Genomic DNA, 26595 nt, shown 5'->3' with positions numbered 1-26595 from the left:
CCCATCAAGAAAATTGAGTTGATTGGTTCAGCTGCCCGTCACTACCAGATCAACTGCCCATTTGTGCATGTGCAAAGGTAACTCTACTTGGACAAACTGCCCGAAATGCGTTGACAGAAACATTTCAGGGATTTTGAGTCATTCTGCACTCCAGATGCATTAATAGCATTTTTTTGTATTGCATTAATCGTGATGACGGCTTAATCTGCGTTAATGCGTTAATTTTGACAGCACTAATACACACCCACACACACACACACACACGTGTATATATATATATATATATATATATATATATATATACATATATATATGGGACTTTAAAAGAAAGCAAAAGGCAGAAAATGCATATTCATCCATTTTCCACTTTGTCCATTATTAGTCATTTTTCCCATTTATGAATCGTGCTGGATTCCAAGTGCACTACAGAGTCAGCCCTTACTCTCTGGTCAAACACATTCAAAAACACTTTGAAAAGCAGGTGGTGGTGGAATGCTGGCAGCGATGAAGCAGTGGGCAGCACAGAATAGGTACCACTAACTGGGCCAATAAATACCCTACTGATTAATGATTGGCACCATGCAATCAACATAAGGATTTGGGAAGGTAGTGTGAACCTAAGGGGAGTTCCCCTGTGAATTTAAAATTGAGGGAAGTTAAAATCTATCCACAGTAGATGGGCTAAAGCTAAGAGGCAGCATGAAGGAGGAGTACTAAGTCTTCTTGCTGCTGTGATCGCTATTGGGGCTGGGCTATATCATACCGTTCACGGTAATACCGGTGTAATTTTGGGCAACGATAGAAAAATGAAATATCGCGATAGAATATGGGTAAAACGCGCATGCGCAGTGCCTTATGTTTACATATGCACATGGCGGCGACGCAGAATGAGAAGAGCGAAAGTGGATCGTTAAATGAAACTGATGAACCAGAACTGGTTTGTAAAAATGCTGCTACTTCAGTGGTGTGGAACTGGTTTAGCTTTCGTCCGTCAGATACACAACAAAGCACTATTTTTGGTAGCGTGTGCTAGCGGGCTGTCGTTATTACCTTGTTGTTTGGAAAATACGGCACACTTAAAATCGATCCTTTCATTTTTCTGAAAATCGACAGTGCCCCTTATAATCCTGTGTGCCTTATGTATGAATTCTGGTTGTGTTTACTGACCTCGAAACAATTTTATGTACACGGCGCTCGAAAATCTGCCAGATGTTTCAGTATGACTTTGCTAAGCTACGAACCCGCACCGCTTGATGGATTGTCGGAGCATTACGGCTGTCGTAGGCAGGAGCCTCGCGGAGTGATACGTACTGTGCTTCAACATAATATTACCGTATTGTGTGTGTATAACCTCTTTTTAAGTTTTGTGGCTAATATACATGGTTATGCTGAGGATATGTCGGCCAATTTCCACTGGAAATGCTTTTTGGTTAAACTGTCAGCAAGGAATTTGCATTTGCACTGCTAAATTTTTACCTAACTTTAATGCACATAAAAAACAGCTGCTTGTTTAAGTTAAAATACATTGATGAGGTTTTTTGCACTAATAAAGTTGTGGAGTTGTAAAGTATTTTGTCTAGTGTCAATTATATCGTCAGTTATATCGTTATCGCAAATTTTCAAATGTATATCGTGATAAATATTTTTGGTCATATCGCCCTGCTCTAATCGCTATTATAAATGTCAAACTCTTGCAAGTAGATGGAAAAAAATTTGGAATCTGACAGAAATGCTTAATTCTCTCCGTAACTTGCAGTACGCTATTAATATGCTGCCTAGCCATGCAACAACATCACTCACATGCAGTGTGCTATTATAAGTACTATCCTGCGATGCAAATCTTCAGGCTGCGCTTACTCTGTGTGTGATTATATTCCTGAGCTGCTGTGCAGAAATTTTGCTGGAGAGGATGAACGACAACAATACAGCCAGATGAAGACCAAAGGTCACAGAATCCTTCACACAACATGCTTGCTACATCATCTGAAGTCATCATCCTATCTGACAGCTCATTTGAGGAATTTCAGCAAGTTCTGAAAAGAGAAAAAATAATTTATACCCAGTTTACACAAAAATGTGTAGGATGATCCAGAAGTGTTATGCACTTTTCTTTGTGCTGTGTTGTGGAAGTTTTCCATTAAATAAAGCCTGCAGACAAGCGGTGAGCTTGTCACAAACAAGCTCACCACTAATCACAAACAAAGAACAGAAAACCAAGCTTGGTGGAGAGCCTGCATGATCGTGGGGCAGACGGTCAGCAGAGTCTCCCTGAGCCTAGCATGGCTCTCAGTTAAATACCTTCTCCAGGAACAAAAGGCAGTACACAGCTGTTTCACACCTTAAGGTTCACACTCCCTTGCTACCTCCCAGAGTCCTCCAAGAGACAAAAGATTCTTCCTGTGGAGTTGTCTGCTTCCCCCAACTTCCTTACCATCTGTCTTACTGTATGAGTGTGAGACATGTTAAAATCCAGTAGCACCAAGGCATCATACAATAAAATAATGTGATTAATACATAAATAAAAGAAATTCCTATACAGCTGACAAATTGCAGAGACACTGTGATACAACTAGGTGGTATGGTAACCTTTTTGCGTTATGTTTTGCTGACTATTAATAAACCTTTGTCTGTACCCATGACTGGTTGATGTCACATGATAAACCATTGTTGTTATGTAAAAAAAGAGAGACATGGATTAAATCCTGAAAATGTGACATCATTATCAGCTTTTGACCAAAACAGCATTCTTGCTGTAAAAACGGTTAACTCCGAATACTATGAAGGATGAAAAAATCTCTAAGGTGGATATCACATCCTTTTAGTCCACCAACCACCTCAACCTGTGAAAATTATCTTGAAATTTCTTATAACATAGCTGCACATATGGAAAAGAAGAAAAATCCCTTCACCAGTAAATGCATTGCATTACCTATATACATATCTCATGGTATGATTTACATCTAAGGCTACGTTCACACTGCAGGCGAAAGCGCATCAAATCCAATTTTTTTGACCCTATGCGACCCATATCCGATCATGGTATGACAGTGTGAACGGCACAAATCCGATATTTTCAAATCCGATCTGGGTCACTTTCGTATGTGGTACTGAATCCGATACATATCCGATGTTTTAGAAAGCGACTGCTGTTTGAACGGTCATGTCGCATTAAATCCGTCTTTTACGTCACTGACACGAGACAGATGCCAATTATCAGCGTCCGAGAAGACATCGCGAACACTTGTTGGCCATCCAGTGTAGATGTTAGTGAAACTGTTGGGAAGACAACGTGAACATTTTATTTGTACTGTATAATCTGCAGATTCTGACAGAAATCTGCAACTATCCTTTGAAGCACCGCTCCTCTAAAACAGCAATAAGGATCATTATTAGGTTATTTACATTATTATGTAAATAACAAAATAACTTAAAGCAAAAATTTGGAAATGTAAAGTCCGAAGTCAAACAATATTGTTTGCTCTGGGTCTAAACAGAGCGCGTTGTGTGTGACGTCTTCTTTTGCGCATGCGGGCCGCTTTGAGCGTTCACACTAGAGCGCGTTTGCTGTCGCATTTTATTTGTAGTGTGAACAAGCAGACAAAAAAATCGGATTTGATCAAAAAATCGGAATTGAGCATTAAGACCTGCAGTGTGAACGTAGCCGAAATCATGGTGGCACGTTTTCATTTTCCCAATGATGATGTGCACTTTCTTATATTCCCCTTTGAAAGACGTGCTCGGTATAATGGCAGTCGGCAAGTACCGCCAATATCTAATATGACGCACAAAGTTATTATAACCAGTGCTTAGCACAAGTTGTTGAAAATTTTGATAAAATCCTAGTAATGAACACCCTGATCATACAGCCAAGTTTCACTGAATACTATTGAATCCTTTGTTACCTAATCAAACATTTAAAAACATCTTAACAACTTACGCTAACGTTTTAAGCACATAAAAAGTGATGATATAGGCCTTGTCTGACTTTTTAGAGCTGTGAGAAAGCAGCCTGTGATGATTCTGTGTTCTGTGTGCTGTTTCTTATTTGGAGGTGGAGGATCAGTACATACCGAGTCTGAAAACATCATTACCATCTTTTTAGATGGCCAGTTGCCAATTTCGATTTGGCTGCCCCTCATCATTTTTCTGACTTTAAGCCAGACACATTTTTTCATTTTCTTTACTAGCACACATTTTAGGAAATTCACTGTACACGTTTCATTGTAGAGTCCGACATCACCTTAATAATGCTCTTCCTTTATGCTAAGAAGTATTAAGCATTTGTTTCTGCATTCAGCCTATTTCAAACAAGTTTAACTGTGCTGTCTTGTTTAGTAATATGGTCTTGTAATCAATGTAACCATTGGCAACTGACTCCAGACGATCCCCAGTTGTTGTTTTTTTCACATCGATGTTATGTTTGTTCCCATCTGATGTAATTTAAGCACTGTTATACAACTGGTTGACAGTGTTTTTCATCTAAGCTGGACGACTTGTGATTTGGTAAACAGTTAAATATATCAAGACATGATTTTAGTGGCCTCAGTTTTAACTGCCTGTCTTAAATATTTCCAGCTTTTGCAAATTCTCCAGCAAAAACAACAGTTACAAAAATGATTCCATGTCATTTAGTCAGGATCATCACAACTTTACGTCACAAACTCGTGTAGAAAAACATCATTATCATTTCAACATTTTCTTAAGAATTCCTGACACCAACTACAGGAATTTCGTTTCCTCTGCAGAAAGATGAACTTTCCCTCCCATTTCCCTCTCATGTATGGCCTAAAGATATTGCTGAAATCATGACTTTGCAGCATTATATTTGCTTTGTTCAGGCTTATGCTCTCCTCCTATGATCCGTGGACAAATCTTTGGGTGGAATAAATTTTCCAGTGGCGATAGCAGAAGCCAAATGGCTTACTTAGCAAAGGATTGTGAAAACATCAGAGGAAAGAATTTCCCTATAGTGAACATTGAGGCATCGGAAGGGCTCAATGTTTGTAGAAATGTTACCTGGGCAAACCAATGAGAGAGATGGGAGCAAGCGTAAGAAGTAAGATAGAGGAGACAATAGAAGGGAATTAAAAGAAAAAGAGACCAGTGAGAACATAAAGAAAGGAAATGAGAAGAGGAGCTGGTATGAGGGCAGTGGTGTTTTGGGAAAGGGACAGAGCGTGTATGATGTGTGTGCGTGTGCTCATTTGTTTTCACTTCACTGTGAGGGCAGAAGACAAATTGCCCATATGGATAAGAGCAGACGGTGGCCAGGTTGCGTTAGGAACCAGTTAGTTCTAGCACATTCTGTTGTTGGGCAGGAAGCCTAATGTTTAGCACACTGGGAACTGGCAAAGTAATGGACACATGCAAACTGCCACAGTGTAGGCTTTTTAAGGATTCCAGGACACTGCAAGGTGCATTGTCTAACACAGCAGCTGCTGAAAATATGATCATGTATATTTCCTTGAAAATGCCAGAGCAATGCCAAAAGTAGTTCAGTGGAATCAGTAACCCAATATTATATAATATATATATAATATTTTTATTAAGTAGTATGACGAGTATTTCATCTGGACTGTGCTGGCTGCCCAATGAAAGGAACATTAAAAGTGAAGAGGGTATTGCACTGTAACCATAGAAAGAAATAATAATCAATAATAATGAATCAATGCTCTATATTGGTACCTAATAAAATTATACCATATAAAGTACACCAATTGCATTTTAGCTTACAACCTACAGAGAATTCATGTAACTCTAGTTCTTTTAAGATTTAGTCTTTTTTTGTGGTCCATGACTTAATCAGCCGATCCAGTCTCATCAACTTTGTTTTCATCAGTCGTGAGAAAAATGGATTCCAGTGAAAAAGTTGTGACAAACAGACTGGGTACCTACACTAGCCAACACCAGACTGATGATTGTCTCTGTCGTAGTTGGTGGAGACTAAAACAGAACTTAAATAAGAGTGGATCTTACACACAGGCATTAGGCTGTGAGAGAAAATGTCATGTTAGCATATCTTTCCCACTTTGTCTGTTATATGCTAATAATGCCTGTAGGTCTAAAAACCCAGTGACTCCTAGCCAAAGTGCTAGCAATGCATAGACTACCTATTCTTTAACAAGATGGCAGATGTCTTTTATGTCACCTGATGAATGTAATTTTCAAATACTGTGTATACAAGATGTATGTACTGTGATGTCCTGTTAACATGCTGTTTGTTAGTAAGATCCCATTGTGAAGGTTTGAGCTGAGGGTGTTCTTGTCATCATCATCATGGCGTTTTCAAACCAGATGTGACCAGGGACTGACTGAGAAACTTTTGCTGACTGTTTGCTCACAGGGTAGCAACTTACTTTGTCCTTTGTGTTAATAATGACTAGAATTTACAAAATGAAAATAAAACTGTATTTAGAATGACCTCAATTTATCAATTATTAATTATCAATGAATTTTGGCAGCAAATTTTGATGGTTTTAGTCAATGTGACTGTGAACTATGTGTTCATAGTCACATTTTAGACTAAAATGTCATTTAGTTTAAGTCGTAATTTATGCATCTAAATTACTTTAGTCTAAATATCATATGATTATAGACGAATAAATCAAATGAGTTGATTCAGTTGACAAAAATATAAAGTGTAAAGGTTTGTTATGTTTTTAGCAGTGACAGTTGCTCCACACACTTTGTTCATTTTCCTTGACATCAAATGCAATATGTACCCATATATCTAGTCTTCTCTTCCGCCCAAGTGCTGACATTTTGTTGTGTTTTCATGAGAAACATGGAGCACGGTTGCCAATTGTTCGATTTCCCAGGGTCGATCAAATGTTCGCATCTAACCGTACTGTACAAGGAGATTAGTTCTGATTGGCTCACTTTCAAACTTGTGTGTGTCAGTTTTTATTTAGTTATTTTGAGATTTTCCTCAGAAAAAAAGGTAATTTAGGAAACTGACTATGAAATTTTTGGTTAATCCAATTGCAACTGAGACCAAAAAGTAATTAGGAAAGTGTTAACTGAAATTTTAACTGACAAAAGGTAATTTTCTTCTGCACAGAGTTTATGGCAAGCACATTATCTATTCTCTTTTAAGCTTTGTTTTGGACTCTATGTACTTTTTCTGTTTGGTATTGTATACGCATTGTGCATGATGCTTAAAAGTGGATAAAAAACTGTGTAAGTCCTGGATTGGGTGATAATGTATTTAGTTTATATATGTACTGCATTTTTATCAAATGTTGTTTTGTCTTCACTCTAAAAAGCAAACGGTCTGCTAAGTTCACTCGAAACCTGTTTGTTTTCTTTAAACAGTTTATTGAGGAAAGAACCGTGTCCAACTGGAAGTAACCTAAGGGCTTCCTATTAGATGGGCATTGTTTTTGTCAGTGTTTTTTCTGTGTATTATATTGTTTTGATATTGTTTGGTGGCTGCAGGAAGCAGCAGCCCTCACCAATGCACCAGAACTGAACAGTAATTGGTCCTTCTGTCCACATGTGTGCACATGTCTATGTGCAGTATGTGAATGTGCTGTCCAAATGGCATCACACCAGGACATGGTCGACGTCAAACTGTGATAATGAGCACCGCCAAGATTTGAATATAAGCACGCACCGATTCAATTATTTCATCCCAGCTAGATAGAAAAAGCCACAAACATACTCATTTCTCTACATTCTGCCAATTTTCTGTTGGGAATGCCTCCTGGGCAAGACAGTAAAACGTGGAATAACCTGCATTTGTATGCTCGCTACTTATGCGCTCTCTCTTTCAATTTAACAAGAGTCAATTTGAATTATAATTCAAAGGTGCGGTCTCTATTCACTAAGTACAGGGTGGGAGTTGGTGCTGGTGGAGGTCGGCATAGGGGGGCAGAAAGCTTCATTGCTGTCTCTAACAATACTTGATCTAATTTAGTTGAAATTGTCCCTATTACAAAATAAGAAAAAAATGGCATCTCTCTGTTTTGCTTTTGTCTGCTGGTTGAATTATTTAATTTTCTGATAAGGCTACATGGGTCTTCTGACAGGGTATGTTAAGAGCCACAGTGTTACAAGAGAAAAAGAAGTATACACAAAGAGGTCTGCTGAGGGTGAAGTAAAGAAAACATGACACATTAGGATGACAAATATAGACATAATAACAGGAATATAGACCAATCTTATGAACAGGATATGAACAGATAATGACTGCTCATATCTAGTCAAGTGGCATTAAATTATTTTTCTCTCAAAACATAACTCCAACATATTATATAAAGTATACCTTAAAAGTGCCAGTGTGTGGGTGGGTATACAGTTCCAGTTTTAAAAGTTACAGATTAATTGCATTTGTATTGGAAGTGATTTGTTTGTCACACATTGTCTTAGTGACCATCATATATCAATTAGTCCCTCTGATTGGTGGTCACTTTAACTGAGAAATGTTTGACACTGGACCTGCCCACTTCACATGACCAGTCGTTCATTTAAAGTCACTAAGTCTCACTAACTTTCTGTGGTCTGGTCACAGGGTGGCTGCTAGTATCTTCTGACGAGTTCTTCAGTATCAAACTGATCCTTTTTTCCACAATTATAAGAAAACAGAAAGGGCAGCATTGCTCCCAGTAATGTGGCTCTATGAAGGGAGGTGTACAGTAGATTATTTTCTGTGGCATTATACTCAACATGCATACTAAGTGACAAGTTAGGTGCTGTCCTCTTTGCTGGAAGCAGCAGCTCAGAGACTCAATATGGACTGATTTGATTTTAACCTCTTAAATGTCCTGAAATGCTTTTAAATTAGAGCGTTCATTGTATATGAAATAAAGCTTTTGTGCAACCTTTTTCATATTAACCTGATTTGAATGGTTAGTTTTGAGACGGTTAGGATTATCTTTACATTTATCATAGATGGCTGAAGTCATTAAGTTGCATCCTATTTGAGGACCTTTCAGCTGGTTAACTAACTCATCACAGTCAACATCTGACAAATGGAGATAAGAAAGCATCCATACAAAGAAAGAAAGAAAAGAAAGAAAGAAAAGAAAAAGAATGGTGGCATATTCTGATAACTGGATGATGCTATGTTGCATTTCGGTTCTTTTTTCCCCCTCTAATAAAAGCACAAAGTATACAATTTTGAATAAAAACAACCATATAAATGATGTTATGAATGTCTGGGGCTAATGGGAAATGGGTTTCAATAAAAGAAAATCCTGGGTTAATTAAAAGAGAGAAATGTTACACAAGCAGCAATATTAGACAATATTTCATTTACTAACGTCATCTTTGAGCCACATGTCATACTGTAAAAAAAAACCCTCTTTTCCCCGGTGGTTTAGCATTCTTGCAAATGTCACGAGGATTTTGAATTAGGTGTTTTCAGTCATGTCTGAGCTTCCCAAAAGACTCAAGGCAGACCAGCTGAAAAGGTTAAGATGAAAGAAGAGTTGATTGAAAGAAACAAATCAAAAAGATGCAACAGAAACTTGAAGGTATTTCTTTAGAGTCTTCCACAGGTTACATCTGCAAGGATTAAAACTGCACGGATCTAAAGACAAGCAATTAGTTTGTGTCCTTTGCTCTGACCAAAGACGTTTGTAAGAATCGTAGGGTACACTCTGGACAGGCTGCCAATCTATTGTTGGTCTTGATTTTTCTTAAAAACAAATCAACAAAAAACACATTTTCATGATGATTTATATCTGCAACACAGTAAATGGTGTAAAAAAAATGAATACTCTGATTCCTCTGTAAAGACATTCTAAACTCCTATTATGAACTTTGATGTTATTTACATATTTACCAGGCTACTAAATTTCACATCCTGCAAAATATACACCATGTAATATACAGTACATTCAGTTCAGTTGTCATACGTGTGATAACAACGGATATCAAGTTACTACTTTCGTTGTCACTGGTGATAAACACGGGTGTTTATCGGATTGCTTGTTCACAGGTATTTTAAGGTGTGAAAAGGATGTATTGGAATGGGATGTTTTCCAGAGTATTTTACCATTTTATTGTTAATACTATATTTGGACATAAAACACAGCTGGGAAAGGGAACTGACACTAATTACCCTGTGACTGCAATTGGTGAACGCACATTAATTCTATCACCATACCGAAAACCTTAAAAAAACAAAAAACTTTCTTACTATGTGATCCAAGGATACCTATCCACATCAATAAGAAATTTCCCTCATGCAGTAGGAATTATGAATAATTCAAGCGCCCATATAGCTGCGCCTTTTCAAAAATGTATTACTGGAAAGTGGCAGGAATACCACACAGAGACGGGCAGAGCATATCTCCTCAAATTAACACTGGCAGGCCACTTTTTAATGTCAAAGACACTCAAGATATTTAATCTCAGTGTCATTCAGAGGAATTATTCAGCCTGAGAAACAATCAAATTGAAGTCTTCTCATTGGAAATGAATTCATGTTAATGCAGAAAGAGTAATCTCATGCTGAAGGGATAGACCTGTTTCCTCGTTTGGGTGGATACAAATGTTAATAAACCCCAAACTTTTTATTTTTTTAGTTTTGAAGGGAAATAGGACACATCAGGCTCCTGTTTCGCTCTCGCTCTCACACACACACACACACACACACGGAGACTGGCTACAGCATGACTCTCAAAATAGCTGAGAGAAATTTAACATGGAAAGTGAGGCGCTCAGCTCCTTGATTTCTCCAGGATGATATTAATATAGAAAGGCAGGGAAGTTGGCAAGCAGATTCAGCACACATCACGACTCCTTGGGGTTAACTTGTTTTTTTTTTAAGTCCTCCCCTGCAAAATGTGTTCAGAAAGACCTCTTAAAGTAACACTGAAATATGTTCGACGCCATTGAATCACCATGTCACGCCTGTATCGTTTCAGGCTGATTGAACCAAGGTTAGACAACCTAAATGTTGGCAGATTGTCATGCTTTTGTACTCTTTCTTTACAATCCTGGAGAAAAAAAAAGCAAGCAAGCAAACAAATAAAGAAAAAACTTTTCCTTTCAGTGTACGGTACTTGTGCATTCAGCTACTGGGTGAAATCTTTATTCACGTACACGTAAAAAAGATCCTAGTTCTGCACCCGGGCTTCATATTTTAGTACACAGCACTCTTTACATGAAAGTGCATGTTATATGCTTTTGTAAGATAACATCCATGCATCCTCAAAGATAAATTCATATGTTTTTCAGTTCTTTAGCTTTACATATGTGCAAATTATTAATTATTTTATTTACATTAATGATGCATTAAGACATTTTTTAAAGTAACTTGAGTTCCCATTTCACTTAAGCCTTTTGTATTGCAACCATTACATTCAGAATGCATCATATTAGGAGTAACTAGACTTGCTTTAAAAGACATTGTAAAACAGGACTAATAGCTACAGAGGTAATAAAAGTGTCATTTACCAACATAAATCTAGTATAAAGTTACTAAACTGTCCAAGATGATGATTTTTGTTTGTTTGATTGATTAAATGATTTCATATACTTATTATTAAATGAAATGAAATGACATTAAAATTGCAAGTCTTTGGAGCTAAATAAAGACATACGAGGCCCAAAGTGGTTATTTTAATTTACTAATTTGGATTACATTTAAACCTTCACATGAAGCAAAGTAGTGAACACACTTACAATGAAAACGGAAAAACAGTCCAAGCATAACAATTCTATCATTGTAGGCATATTTCTATGATAGCTATGTATTGCAAAACAGTGATATCAAATTGACACAACAGAGAGCAGCTTTTAGACAACATGGAAACGCTTTTTTTTTCACTGTGGTCAGATTCAGAGAGAATAAAAGTCTTGCACTGATTCTTTTTTTCCCCCACATAAAGGATGATCAGGCATAAGTAAAGAAACTGATAAAGAACTGAGAATGGCATTGGTATTGATGAAATCTAAGCAATATTCCTTGATAAACATAATAAGGAATTTTAGCACAAAAGTACCGGGGTGCTGTGCATTCTATTTCAGCTGTGTTTATTGTTAGAGAATCTGTCTGTAGCTGCTGAATTTATATATTTTGTTCACCAGCCGCTGTGGTGAACACAATAACACATGTTGTTTTTGCATAGCAAGTCATGGACATTAGGTTTGATGCTGAAATTTGCCAACAAAAGCTTTTGGTTGGTGGATGCTGGCAGTTCAAATTATCTGACGAATCATTAAATACTAATATAGATGTTTTAGTTACTATAGTTTTAAGTGCCACATGTTTTCCTGAACACCCCCAGATATTGGTTAAGTTGATGAGTTGAATTGCCTGTATATAAAATCCATTGCTCCATTGTTTTATTGTCTAAAAGTCTAGGATGTGTAAGTTTTGACATTAAGTGAAATTTATTTATTTCTATCACATTATTGGCATTTATTTATGTAGAACATGTGTGGAAAGTAATGGGGAATTTATAGTCAAGTATGAAAGGTAAAAGGATTTTAAATGTAGGCATATGGCCAATTTATAGCATTCATGTTATAGCAAGACCATTAAGAGCATTATGGTATTGGTAGCTGGTCAAGATGGAGCTATTGCTAGCTTTTTTTATTTCTTTGTGATCCACTATGTTATAGATTAAATTATATTTACTTTTCACAAGAGGACCTTATGTCTCATTCTTAGAGTTCTTACAATTGAGGTTACAGTAATATAAATTGGGCTCTGTCCTTAAAGGTAAAACTGGCTCCTCTAATTTCGACTGCCAAATTTCAGCAGTGTCATTGACATATATCCTATATATCCCTGTATCCTAAGCCAAGAAGATTCAGCTGAAGCGTGACAAATTTTAAAAATAGCTGACAGTGACACTCAACCTAGATATGCCAACCTCGTAAGTAGGCAGGTGATGCCTAGTACAGATTTAGGACACACTGTGCAAATTTAACATTACCGCACATTAAATTGGTTTGACTTCCCCTCTATACCATAAACTCTAAATCAGGATTGATACATACTTGAAAATTACTGAAGCAAACAACCCCCCCAAAAAATGCATACATCATGTGCTCACCTCATGATAGTGCAAATCTGTCATAATTATGTTGCAGTCAAATCAGTTTTTGCCCACAAATAATCTTTATCGGTTCCTTTGTGTCAAAGCTGCTATTAGCTGTCATAATGTAACTGCAGTTTGGGTTCCCTTGCAGTCGACTTCCAGCTTAATTCCTTTCAGGACATGTATAATGACTCTGGTGGGAACAACTCAGACATCATTAAAAAATCATGCCCTGGCATAGACCCTCCAGGCTGGGTGGAGGGTCTATTTCCTAGTGGGTTCCCACAAGGCAGGAGGGAGTTTTAATGAACTCCCATCCGAGGACAAGAAAAGAGACTTTGTGATTCAGCTCCCAGACTTAGAAGGTAACACAGCCCTTAGTCCAGAGCAGTAGAGCTTCATTTATTATACCATTTGGGAGTAATAACCTTGGGTCGAGTGTTTGACAAGACAGTTTGACAAATGTTATGTGGCAACTTAAAGGTTCACAGGCCATATGAACAGGCTAGCTCTTAACTGATTGATATATAAGAAAGTAATGGGGATGTCAGTCATAATTTTAGGATACCAAACAATTTCTTTTTAAAGCAATCCAAGATCTTTGAATTTAGCTCAGACTGCAGTGCTACATTTGCCAGAACCAGAAGTTTCAAGATCTTTGAGAGTGAATCAGAGCTGACACTGGGCACACTCTTAGTATTCTAGTGTTTACTGAGGTAAACCTTTCTCAAACAGCACATGCAAGTAGTGTGACAGCTAAAACACACCTAAATCAAATCCCAAAAGACCAAATTTCATCTACAGCCAGGTGTATCTATCAGTTCAAATGAGAAATAAACAAATGTTTGTATATAATAAATGCTTTTGAAAATGTAATGAATAAGCAGAACAATGTAATTTTAAAATATGGCTTTAATCTGATGTGATAAAGTGTGTCTGCCTACCAATGTTGTTATGTTGAAAGACACCCAGGGTCACATTATTACCTACACACTGTACACTGTACACTTTACATACTGTTTCAATTATTCTGAAGATGCAGAACGGTTGTCCAAATAAAAGAGAACAGCTAAGACATATGAGTGTCTTATCAGGTGCCTCCAAGCTGACCAGCTGATAAGTTTTGTTAAGAGTTTACTATGTCCTCTGTCAATACCAGTAGTATTTCTAGATGGCTAAAAGGACATGCATATATTTTTTTGCATCACAGTCTGTGCCAGACTTTTGTGCTGCTAGCTAAGAGCTAAGAAATGGAAAGAGGCTACAGACTCTTTCACCACATTTTTCATTGATGTTGTATCATCTTATTACTATTTAGCAGCAGGAAACATTAATGCTTGAGTTACAAAAGATAAATGGTCAAATGTCAATCGGTGGATCACAGTTCATCTCGGCGCTTACAGATGGCAAAAGTGACATTTAGATTTCTGAAACATGCGGGAATTTGGGTTTCACGATACTTTGTCATATATCTTTAAGGAATCAGTCAGTACAGTTTTATTAATTAGTTACCAATCAATCTGTAAGTATTTTAGGCTGTTGCACTGTAAAATCTAATATTGTGTTTAATTAAAAATATTAAATAGGCTGAACTCAATTTTTATCAATTTGTTATTAGAACTCAATTTAAATAAGTTACCAGTACTTTTTATGCAAAAACACTGATAAACTCCATTTATCTGAGTTGTCTTAACTTAGAAAAACTAAGTAAGCTGGAAGTTTTGCTTCTCAGTGCGGAAGGATGAAAGATGTGTTTTGAAAATGCCACGTGACTACCGTCCTCCTCCCTCTCGGATCAGTCCGCATGTTCACGGTGCATTTTTTATGGAATATGTTGAGCAAACCTGGAGAAGCGTCAGCTCAAGATATTATTGTTGTCATTGCTGTGGATCTTTACCTGATACACTGACTTGGTGAGTAAATGTTTACTCTTATTCAAACTGATTTTGTGGCTTCTCTTAGTTTAGCACCAGGTTTAAAATCTTGCTAGCTAGTTAGTGTTAGCCTAGCGTTGCTGCTGCCGCTGGGCTCATGTTACTTAAAAATTAACACCACAGCCTTAAAAACCTTACATAAAACTATGTAGTGAAATTTTCTGTTGATTGTTTGAAATAAATAAGTGAGATAAGAGCCCAGACAAAATTCTTCGGGAGGTGCAGCGGTTAGGGGTGGGGTAGGTGTGGGATGTGGGGGGTGGATAACAGAGCTCTCCGAAAACGTGGAAGCACTTTTGCAAATATGTGATATTTTGATAAATTAAGTAGATATTTGAGCATTACATAGCTACATTGTCGCCTGAAAATATCTTAAAAGGTTATTTTGTGACCCAGAAAGGGTAGTCTGGGGAAAAGGAGGATCGCATTTGTCGGCCACGGTTGTCGGAGCCTGTGCGTACTTGTAAGCGCGGCAATGGCGGAGGAGCGCCGCTGAAAAACTTATTACTTTTTCTGGGTCACAAAATAAACTTTTAAGATATTTTCAGGCGACAATGTAGCTATGTAATGCTCAAATATCTGCTCGATTTATCAAGACATCACATATTTGCAAAAATGCTCCGACGTTTTCGGAGACGTCTATTTTTTTTTTTTTTTCATGCTTTGTGGCAGCTTTAGAACATCTGTGGCATCTATTAATGTCAAATCTAGCCTTTATTTAACAACATAAGCAAACTCTATGTTACAATGATTGCACAGCCATTAAGGATCAAATCAGTTTCTGAAAAATGTTCTGTTTTTTCTCCCTCTGCTGGCTTCTTACTGTCTTTGAGGCTCCGGACCAGCACTCCTGCTGTTGGACAGAAAGACATCAGTAAGTGTTTTGGTTTTCCAATATATTAGCAACTGTCAGTGACATTTATATTAATCAGGCTGAACTTTAATCATACTTTAGATCAGCCTGTTTTACTTATTGTTTTATTTGTGCTTTGGTTTGGGGAAGTTTTTTCTTTACTGATCTTTTCCTGTCTTCTGTTATTAGACTTGAGATATGACTGCACTATGCTGTTGCTGGTGACCACAGTTAATTCTACAAGACATGCTGTGTAAGTAAACAAACAACAACAGTTTGGTCTGCATTTCTTGAAAGATCACATCCCTCAAACTTAGTTTAGAGGGTCTACACTGTATATAGTGAAGTCCGCAAGTTTTCTAACAGCAAAATCTGTTTTGTGCCCAAAATCATTTTGCACATCATTAGAATGAAAGCCCTTTTTTTAAAATGATGCTTTCATGACATTATTGTGTGTTGGGTGGTGGTCAGGGCTATCCAGACTGACAATTTGGGATATTGAATGTCACCTCTCCGGTGGGGAGGGAGCCTGAGATCGTCTAAATTGGAGTCTGTTCTATACCAAATGCAGAAAAAAATGTTTTAAGAAAGCAATTAAGTTCATGTTCCAAAAAGTATGATTGTTTGCTTGCAGGACAACAGGAGAGATGAGTCCTCCGTCACAGGTGGTGTGGTCAGTGAAGATGGTCACCTGCAGGTTCAAGCTCATTACATCTCCAACCCACATCCACTGCCACTGTACTTAAGGGAAGTTAAAGACTTTCTTCTGCACCTACATTTGGATCACCTCGATCCATGACAGTCATTCAGTCAGTAATGCCTGGACTGGAAACAAACATCCTTAAAATAATACAACATTCCAGCTGCTGTGTTGCAATGGAAAACAAATGTGTTGTTTAAATTAGAGACTGCACTTGTGACAGAACAATAAATATTTTATTTTGATTATATAAGTAAGTACAAAACAAACTGTGGTAGACCTAAACTTAGTTTCAGAATAATTACATCTGAGACTTTGTTTCATTGTAAGATTATAACAGTGATGGCAATATAATTGTTTGTTGTTCAGCAGAACAGTGTCCAGTATGTTGGCTGTTATACTTTGTTGTGTTTGAAAATAAAAGTTGGAAAAAAATTTTTAACATCATTACAAAAATTGTTGTTAATTATTTTTAATCATATTCAGGTTACCACAAATTGTTTTTTCATTTAGTTGAACTTAACATGTTTGTCAGTAGGTAAACAATTAGTATTGTACAGTCAGAAATATCAAGTTATTGTTAATACTGCAGACTTGCAATGTATAAGTTGTCCTAACAGTCATCTTAAGTAAGCTTTACTTAGTTTTTTTGAGGCAACGAATTTCCATAATGTTTTTGAGTTCTGGGAACTAACACGGCTGTACAGTGTACTCAAAATGAGTAAGTTGCCCTAACTTGGTCATCTTACGTAAACTTTATCCAATTTTTTTGAGTTCTGGGAACAAATGAGCTTGTACAGAGTACTCAAAGTAAATAAGTTGTCCTAACTTAGTCATTTTTAGCTAAGCTTTACTCAATTTTTTTGAGGCAACGAGTTTCCATAATTTTTTTGAGTTCTGGGAACTAATTAGATTTTACAGTGTGTAATTAATTCCTAAGTGTCCTTGTCATTTCCTGCTTCGTGCATTTAAAAAAAATCTTCTCTTCTGCTGCAGTTACAAAGTTGAGCATGATAAAAACACTTTCAATGAGATGGCTGGAAAATATCACCCCACTTCTTATGGATCAGGGCTCATTTTCATTGAACATTGGTTGTGAGCAGTGAAGCACAATTTTCACGGAGGAACTTGAAGATTGTGCACTCCGCCAACCACCCACTCCAGAAATAGCCAGAAATCATATGTGGGTCACTTCTTATTAATAGGTGAGACTGCACCTGATTCAGGTGAAACTGCTCATTATAAAGTTTCAGCTCTGTTCCCTTGCAACACCACAAACCTCTCATCATGAGTCAAAGCTCGGAACAAATAGGCTTGTGGTGAACGCTGGGGTAGAGTGCAAAAGTGCATACAGTGAAGTGAACTTGCAATTTTCTCCTTTTATGGTTTCTCTCTTCTTTTTCTCCCATCTTTACCTCTCAAATCTCAACTAAAAATCATTGCCTTTTTTTTTTTTTTTACTAAATTCTAAAGTTGTATAGATGACTAATTAAGCAGAGGGACCTATGAAATGCTGGCTAAAGCCTGTTGGTGCTCCAAAAATGTTTGTACTTCTGAATGTACACCTGTATTTAATATGCAGGAGCAAAAATAGAAGCATTGTGACTTAAAATTAACTAAACAAAACATCTGCCATCTGTTAAGCTCAGTACTAAGGACTCTTCAACAGCTGCTGGAGAATCTCTGTCTGTTGTAATGTCACATGTCTCTGGTGGAATGGGAGTATGTGGGAGGTGTATAACTGGATGGGATTGCCCAAAATTGGATGTGGATTAGTGAGCACAATATGATGTAGTGGAGCAGTGATTGTCAAACATCCCTTCATAAATAACTCCATATATCATGTGTCTCCTCTGACATTTCCCAGCTGTCAAAGGGCGGCTGGCAGTTATACTATGGCCAAGTCTCCAGTGATACAGTTGAGCTTGGGCAACATACAAGGTCCTAAAAGTGCTTATTAATCCAACGATCACTTCCTAGACCTGACCAAGTCGATTTAGCACCTAATCCTAACTGAGCAGAGGGTAAACGCAAAACAAAGCAACAAGAGAAAAATATACTGAACCACGAGTGAAAAGAAAACATAAATTAAGAGCAAAACCGAAGCTGCCAAATAGGACAGAAAGAGCAGTCTGTGTTTGGCAGTATCGTCATCTACACTTCTTTTTTTCTTTTTCTTTTTTCTTTTTTTTTACACTTCTTCTTGATTGCTTTGTCTCGCATTTTTCATTTAACATTTTTGCAGTTCTCAGCTCCAAAACCTTTAATTCACATTTCAAAACAAAACCTTTCTTTGACACTTTGTAAACGGAGGTGCTCAAAGTGTTTATAGACATTAGCAGAATGAGAGTGTGTGTTTCTCACCTTCTCATTTCCATAGCTGTCTCACCCTGCATGTTTTTTCAGTGGCCTTCCTGTTATTTTTCTGAGGATGGGGGACTGATATTGTGTATCAAAGTGAATACTTTTCAGATGCTGATTTCAGGAGCACAAGGTTTTACATTCTCCCTCGTAAACAAAAATAGCCCGTTCATTTGCATTTTCTTTCCATTTGTTTTCCTCCAATATGCCCAAAATGCAGTAAACAAAAAGTTATAGTGACCAAAATACAAAAACAGAAAAAGTACACAGAGCTCCAAGGTGGGAGAGGGGGGTCCATGATGCTGGACATCATCATGATGCTCACCAACAGAATGTGACGAGGGGATAACTAGCACGTGTGCCACATCTATGCTCTTCATTCTTCGGCATCTTTTTTTAGCCCGTTATCTTCCCTGCAGTGCTGCAGATCCTTAGTGCTCATCCATGGGCAGGCTGTTTCCTCAGTAATATATTTATCCATGCAGTCTCCTCCATGATAACAAATCACAGTAACTCTGTTTTGTTCAAGCTCTTATAAAACTGTCTTTTATAATCCTCATTTGAGAGATTTTCACCTTTCAGTTTGGCAGATTTGAAAATCTGACTGCTCTGCATGCTATGGCTTACACGGTCATATTGCTGACATATTATGGAAAGATAGAAATACTATCTAGTTTGTACTAGATACCGTGCTAACTGCACTGAATCATTTGCATTTGCATTTGCAAATGTTTTTAGGAAATGAGAAGGGCCATCTCAAATATGCCCAAGTCACAAAGTGCCTTTAAGGATTTCACATATTGTTTTGAAAACTTCAAGTGTCATTCGAGAATTGAGCCAAAGCAACCAAGAAAGCCGTGAGCCAACATCAGCCGACAGATGTTTTTAGCTGAGCTGACCTACAAGCGCACTCGTTTGGCTGGTGCCCTTGACACAGGAAAAAAATGCATTCACAAAGATCTAACCCAAAAACAAATTGGATGCTACTTAAAATAAATGCTGACATGCCCACTGGGTACATAAAACACTTTATATTTTATAATTATTTTGCAAAACACAAATAATTTATGTGTAACGTGTTTAAGTAGCCTGTCTTCTCTGGGTAATTGGAAGGGGGTGGCACACTAGTGCTGCACATTAATCAACAGCCAGTGTTACTGTGGTTTCTGAAGCGAATAAGAATGTGTTCATATACCTGTACTGTAAACCAGCGTGGTGACCTGCTTGTGTTTGCTTCTGTATGTTTTGGAAATGCAAATGCTGAGGAATCTGACCGCTGTTCTACATAGATCATATCTAAGCTGTTAAACGTTATACAAACAAAGCATGATCTCATTTAAAATGTAAACAACATGATAAATAACATACATTCTGAGCCCTCGGCGCCGCACCGATGAAAAGCATTTGGTAAATATATTAATGGTTCACTAAGATACCCTGAAAGGTGTCCTTCACTTGCTCTGTAAAATATCAAAGAGCGAATAGCATTTTGGTGTGGCTTTCTGATATTCTGCCAGGGGGAGCATCCAAAAGAATTTTCTGCATAGGCAGAGATTTTTCCCCCTTTTTTGTTCAGTAAAAACAACACAATTCCCTGTGCTTCAGTGGAACTGAGTGCTGGAGCTGCAGGTGCAATCAGCGCTGTGCTAAAACCTTTTAATTAATACCATCTATCATCATTAGCTGAACGGTCAGCCAGCAGTCTTGCCGTTAACTCTTAGAGAGTGAAGCGGGGAGAAAAGTAAATGATGCACTGCGCTTCTTTGCTTTTCGGCCCCGTCACCATCAGCTCTCCTTCGTTGTGCTCAGTCACTGTTGAGCATCTCTAAAAACACATCAGTTTACATCAGCCTCAGTTAATCAGGATGGCTCCCATCCTGTTCCTCACTGGACTAAATAGTAAGCTAAAACTAATGCTTGCTGATGCATGTGATGGCCGCAGACTAATTGTCATACTTTGCCCTATTCAACTGAGACTGGCCTCTGGTTTGGGATATTTGTCATGTGACCGCTGGAGGAATTAGAATGGCTATATTTGTTCGAAGCGCTCCTGCTGAAATAACTTTGACGCCCTTTTTTTTACTTCATATTGTATTTTTTTGTGTTTTTGTGCTCCAGGTGATGTTTTTTTTGTTTTTTCTCGCAGGTGCAGCAATCTGCAATACAGAGTGCATTTCTATGTGTTCTATACTTCTAAACTTTTCCTAATTCTTTGGCTTTTTTTGAGCTTTATGGAACAGAAATCCAAATCAGACTCCATATTCAGAATTCTTCTTTTGCTTTGTTGAATTTTAAAACTATACTGGGGTGGTGGCAGCTCAGGAAGTTGAGCAGGTCATCTACTAATTGGAAGGTTGGTGGTTTGATCCCTGGCTGTTCCAGTCTGCATATTTAGACAAGATACTTACTCCAAATTGCATCCACAGGAGTGTCTTTGAATGTTAAATAGAAAGCACTTAAGCATAGAGAATGTGTTGTTGTGAATTGTTGAGTGAGGCGTGTTGTATAATGCTCAGGCACATTTGAAAGGCGCTATATAAGAACCAGTCCATTTACAATAAATGACTAAAGGTGACAAAAGGCAATCTGTCTTGCCCCTCAATACACTTCAGTTGTCCTGCTAATTTACTTTGTTGTTCAGTGCATTATTGCAGGCTCCATGCATTGTATGTTTTTCATACTTGTGTGAGCACATAAGAGGCAGGTATGCTACAAAAAGCACTGCTTACCAAAGACTGAAAAGTGTCGGTGCTCTGAAATCCATTCCAGTATTTAGTCATAAGGCAGGAGTGGGAAGAAGGTTTTCAGAGGAGAGTAATGTCAGTGTCTGACAGGAGTGAGTCATTAAAACACCACAAGATGAAAGAAGAGAGCGCTTGTCTGATAAATTGCATATAAAATAGCATCAGTTCTTCGATATGCAAATGTTTCTTCATTTCAGTGTCATTTATTCATTTGATTTAAGAGCAGCTCAGTTAATTTACTTTTAGGCTCGCCGTTTTTCTACATTACATTCGATAAACATAATAAGAGGGACTGGATGGATATACCAGGTGTATTTGAAATATGCAGCAATTTTGTATGTCATGATGTGCAGTGCGCGCACATCAACTATAACTTGATTGTCCAAATACAGAATGATAGTCTTTCTACTGAAAGCTGGACTTTCCTCTTCACTTAGTGTTCCTGCCTTTTCTGTTTTATGTTCATCGTTGTGCAGAAAGGCTTGCTGCTGGAAATAAGCAGGAGAAAATAAGATTTATTGTATTCTTTCAGGTATCAGTAAGAATATGATATATCCTCCAAGGATTTCATCTTATCAGACGCTTTAAATATGACACGGGGTTTATAATCCCGTACTACACAGCTTTACACACTGAAAAGTTATCATAGTCACTCATTTTATTGTCTGTCACACAGATTGCCAGAGTTACAGCAGAATAAAGCTGTTAACCAGGGACATGACTCTTCTTGTTGTATGTTTTTTGTACTTTTTAATTGTATCATCATCTGACGATGTTCCTTTGAGCTTCTTGTGATGTCAGAATTGTTTGGCTTTCTTCTGTCCTCAGGTTTTCTAATAAAAGCTCAGGGCGGTTGATGTCAGGCAGTCGTGGAGGAAAATCTGTGATTGGCAGCATGCATGGTCTTCATTGATTCTCAAATAGTTTTTTAAGGCTTTGAGATGTTTTAGGGTTTGTTTTTCTTTGTTTTGTTTTTTCTGCTGGAGTTTGAATCATAGACTAAGAGAGGAATCAGAGCCTTCTCACAACACTGTTACTCTTTGAATTCAACTGTGCTGGTATGTCTTTGCCCACCTTTGGACGAAGATCTCTGTTGCGTAGCCTCGTTTGGACAGGATGTTTGTTTACTTGGATCTTGTTTTTGCGGTTTAGAAAATTCTGCATCTTTTCTGTATCTTTTATAAAGTCACTGTTCGATTAAAATTGAGCCTTTTAGAGTGACACTGCCCCGTTTAGTGTCAGTTTTTTTCCCTTTTTTTGACAAAGTTCATGACCATGGTCAGTAGGATAAATTTGCCTTTAACTTGCTCACCTATAAAGTATACATAGTCAAACTCAAGTAAATTTGCATCAGGGATACTAATGCAAGACATATCTAGTTGTAAGACGAATTATAATAATAACAGATATAAAAGGAAATTTAACAAAAAGAAGAAAAAATTGTTGTGTGCTCGATAAGATCAGTATCAATAATGGCATTTAGTCAGCTCCTGATAATAGATAACTAATTGAGTAGACTGACACAAGTAGGACAGTTGGAGCTTATCATCTGCCCTGTTGCCTTGTTACATAAATCCTACTGTTATTTCATCACGAACTACTGTAGATTTTTTTTTTCCGATCATTTCCTGTGAACAGCTGGTGCATCTTTGTCCCAAGCACTGTTTCTCTTCTCCAGAAAAATGGTTTAGAGAGGCTGCTCTTCCTCTGAGACCCCTGCATAGCTTTCCTTCCTGATTGGAATCTTTTGTTCTTTAATTAACAAATCTTATATTTGTGCTGAAATTACTTTTCCACTCGTTTAACAACATTTTGATGGTGTGTCCACTTTGGATCAGTTGAAGCCAACTGATCCAAAGTGCTTGCTTAATCGTAAGACACGACTTCACTCTGATAACATTTTGGCTGAATGCATTATTTTCAATTGGTGAATGATCAATACATGTTGATTTACTAGAATGTTGTTACAATACATGACAACTTGTGTTTTTAAATGTTAAAAATGTTGTTAATGTTAAAAATGGATTTTAAAAATCCCCAGAACTTCTGAGAACATCACATGCTAATCGGTGTTGCTTATGCAGATTACAGGATATCAGTTAATGCAGACACATTTGCAGTATAAGAAAAACTAACTAGAACAAAAGCCAGTTTAAATGCTTAGCAAAGCCCTGTTAGGTACTGTATGCAAAAAGATGATTTTTAAACCTTAAGTTTGAAGAACCTTAATTTAACGAATCTGTGCACTTTTTGTTATTGTATTATTTGAGTCTAAAAGTTAAAGAGTGAAGAGAAGAAAACACACAAGGGTGAGAAAACAAAGCTTTATCTTGCGCTTCTTGATCTCTTTTTAACACTTTTTTTGCAGCATTAAACTGTACCTTCCAACTTGCTTCCCCTGAGTTGCCCTCCTTTCATGGGAGAACAATGTTGCCAGAGTTAATGATAGCGTGAACAAATTGTGCTGTGACTGTGGCCAGACTACAGACATTAATTGGTGCATTATGTGAGAATGAACCGCCTAATGAAGCACTAGTTTGACCGTACGCTCCTGAGGCCATTCCTTCTGAGGAAGGCTTTGTCATGCCATGTGCTAAATGGCTACAAATCCAAGCTCTCCTTTGAAGACTAATATGCAATGCATTAACTAAAAACTAATTACAGTGCATTCCTGTCTTTACTGTAGTACTATCTGAATGACCTATGCATATTTACTGTGTATTATTACAGGAAGTAGCGTATTGTAGTGTAGTCACAACGCTGTCAACAGCATAATTACAATTTTGTGTTGGTAATAGTAAACTTTTGACCATAAAAATGCAATGTGAGAGCAGCTAGTGCAAGTGAGACAATGATATTGCATATGTATCTCCCTCTGTGAATCCTCCACTGTGAGTATGCGCGCGAGAGAAAGAGTGCACTCATGGGAAAACGGTGTATCACTGCTGGCATTTTGTTTGGTGCATAATGTGCTAAGATTCAACTCCCCTTGTTTTGCCAGCAAATTTATGCAGATGAGGTGGATCTGTACTTTTCTTCTGAGATTTGCATAATCTTCCTCACATACCTCAGGGTTCCACTGTTGCAGTAGTGAAGTGATGAAATGATCATCAGTCACTTAAAATGCTTTTCCAGACTCATCTCTCTCTCTGACCTAAGGTCATTGTCACTGCCACTGGCATTTGTCTGGACAGCTAAAGAACTGGACTCACCAGAGGTTTAGTTATTTAAACTTTGCAAAGTTATATGTGACATCCTGGATTTGTTTATAAGGAACAGGTTCTTTCAAATCAAGTATATGGACTGCCAACTTTTCATGTCATGATTGGGATTACTGTACTTTACACATGATGTAAGGTTTCAAGTTTTCAACAGGATGTGATGAAAGAGCTGTTGCTGTATGACCTTTGGGAAACGGGGATAGGGCTACTCACATCCAAAAAACCCCCTCCCAATACTCCCACTGGTAAAATGCTTTCCCATAGTGGTTAACGTTCATTGAAGCACAAGTGTATTTATTTGCTTGAAACGAAGACAGCAGGGAACTTGGACATGTCATACCAGGCTCTAAATCACAACACTGACATGTTTTGACCTGTTATGGCCAATTTCTTCACGCAAGGCTGCACAGTCAACAAGCAAAAATGTTATATATTCATATTCTTAACTTTAATATTGACAGGTTTTTCTAGCCACCCACCAAGTGTGAGTCCAAAAACTATTTTCTCTGCACCAGCTCTCAGGCAAATGTTATGCTTATCATAACAGCTGCCAGACTGAATCAAATCTGTACAGTTAGAGACCATGAAATCAAAACAATAAGCTGCTACGTTAAAGTAACTAAGAGGTTTATTCATAGTTGTTTATGGGCTTAATATACTTACAATGGGTTTAATACACACAATACAATATATGTAAACCACACAGATTACATGTTAATGTTTTTTCTGCCATCATTTTAAAGTCATAACAAGAAGAGATTAAAAGGTCTGAGGCTCTTATGAGGCATTTGACATTGACTGAATACAGAAGGGCGATGTCTTTTGAATTTATCAGTGATATTCAACAGCTATCTGAAAATAGTGTTGCTGGTTACAGAAAGCCCAGAGTGGTCGAACCTAATTTGCTTAATTAAGGACATGTCCCAAATGTAAAGTTCTAGCACCATTTAATAATTACCACATTCATCTTTCAGATTAAACTGAATTAAATGTGAACAAACACGACCACAACTGAGAATACTGATAGCATCTCCTGACATCCATGTTTAATGTGAGTCAGTAGGTTGTATTTGGTGGAAAACACGGGCTTTCTTTACAGTCCCAAAACTTGGAATGCCCGGAGTGTGTGATCTTCTAACCCCAGGCTATCTGTCTGCAGAAGTGTGAAGAAACAAATACAAATACTTTGTTACTCTGCTTTGGTAGAATTTTCAGGTATCTGTACTTCACTTGAGTATTTGTTTTTTGACAGCTTTTTACTGCTACTCTTCACATTTTTTGCACAAATATGAAATATTTTTAATTTCTATTCCTTACATTTTCAAAACAGGCTTGTTTCTTTAAGCCAAACACATTTGACACATTGGCTTTATTTTACATCACTGTAAATCTTAAAAAATCAACCAGATTTGGTTTTAAATGGATGGAACAAGAACACGTAAAAGACACTCCTATATCCTCCATCACCAGTGCTATTATATTAGCTTTTTGGCATTACTGTATATCTGTACACACGTTGGAATATTTCTCAGTGTAGCTCATCATATATAAATATATTTTTATTTTGTCAAAGATTTGCACATTATCTATCACAATTCCTATACTTTTGACCACTCAGAGTACTTTACTTTATTCATACATTCACACATTCATACACCAGACTGTTTCTTATACATACAGCGTTAACACGCCACAACAGCCGTCCCTTTGTCAGTGCTCTTTATGATGCTGGCCAATAGGATCACATTATAGATAAGAATAGATAAGATGTTTATTTTTTTGTG

General features: G+C 37.4%; 1 protein-coding gene across 1 annotated transcript in view; it reads left to right on the top strand.

Moving 5' to 3' along the window:
- brinp2 (bone morphogenetic protein/retinoic acid inducible neural-specific 2) overlaps window positions 1-26595 on the top strand; it is a 259405-nt gene that overhangs the window by 123507 nt on the left and 109303 nt on the right. The gene's annotated exons all lie outside the window — the stretch shown is intronic.

The sequence above is a fragment of the Oreochromis niloticus genome, linkage group LG18 (genome assembly GCF_001858045.2).
Source record: "Oreochromis niloticus isolate F11D_XX linkage group LG18, O_niloticus_UMD_NMBU, whole genome shotgun sequence".
Lineage (NCBI taxonomy): Eukaryota > Metazoa > Chordata > Actinopteri > Cichliformes > Cichlidae > Oreochromis > Oreochromis niloticus.
The sequence above is the reverse complement of the archived record's forward strand: the minus strand, read 5'-3'. Positions and strand labels throughout refer to the sequence as shown.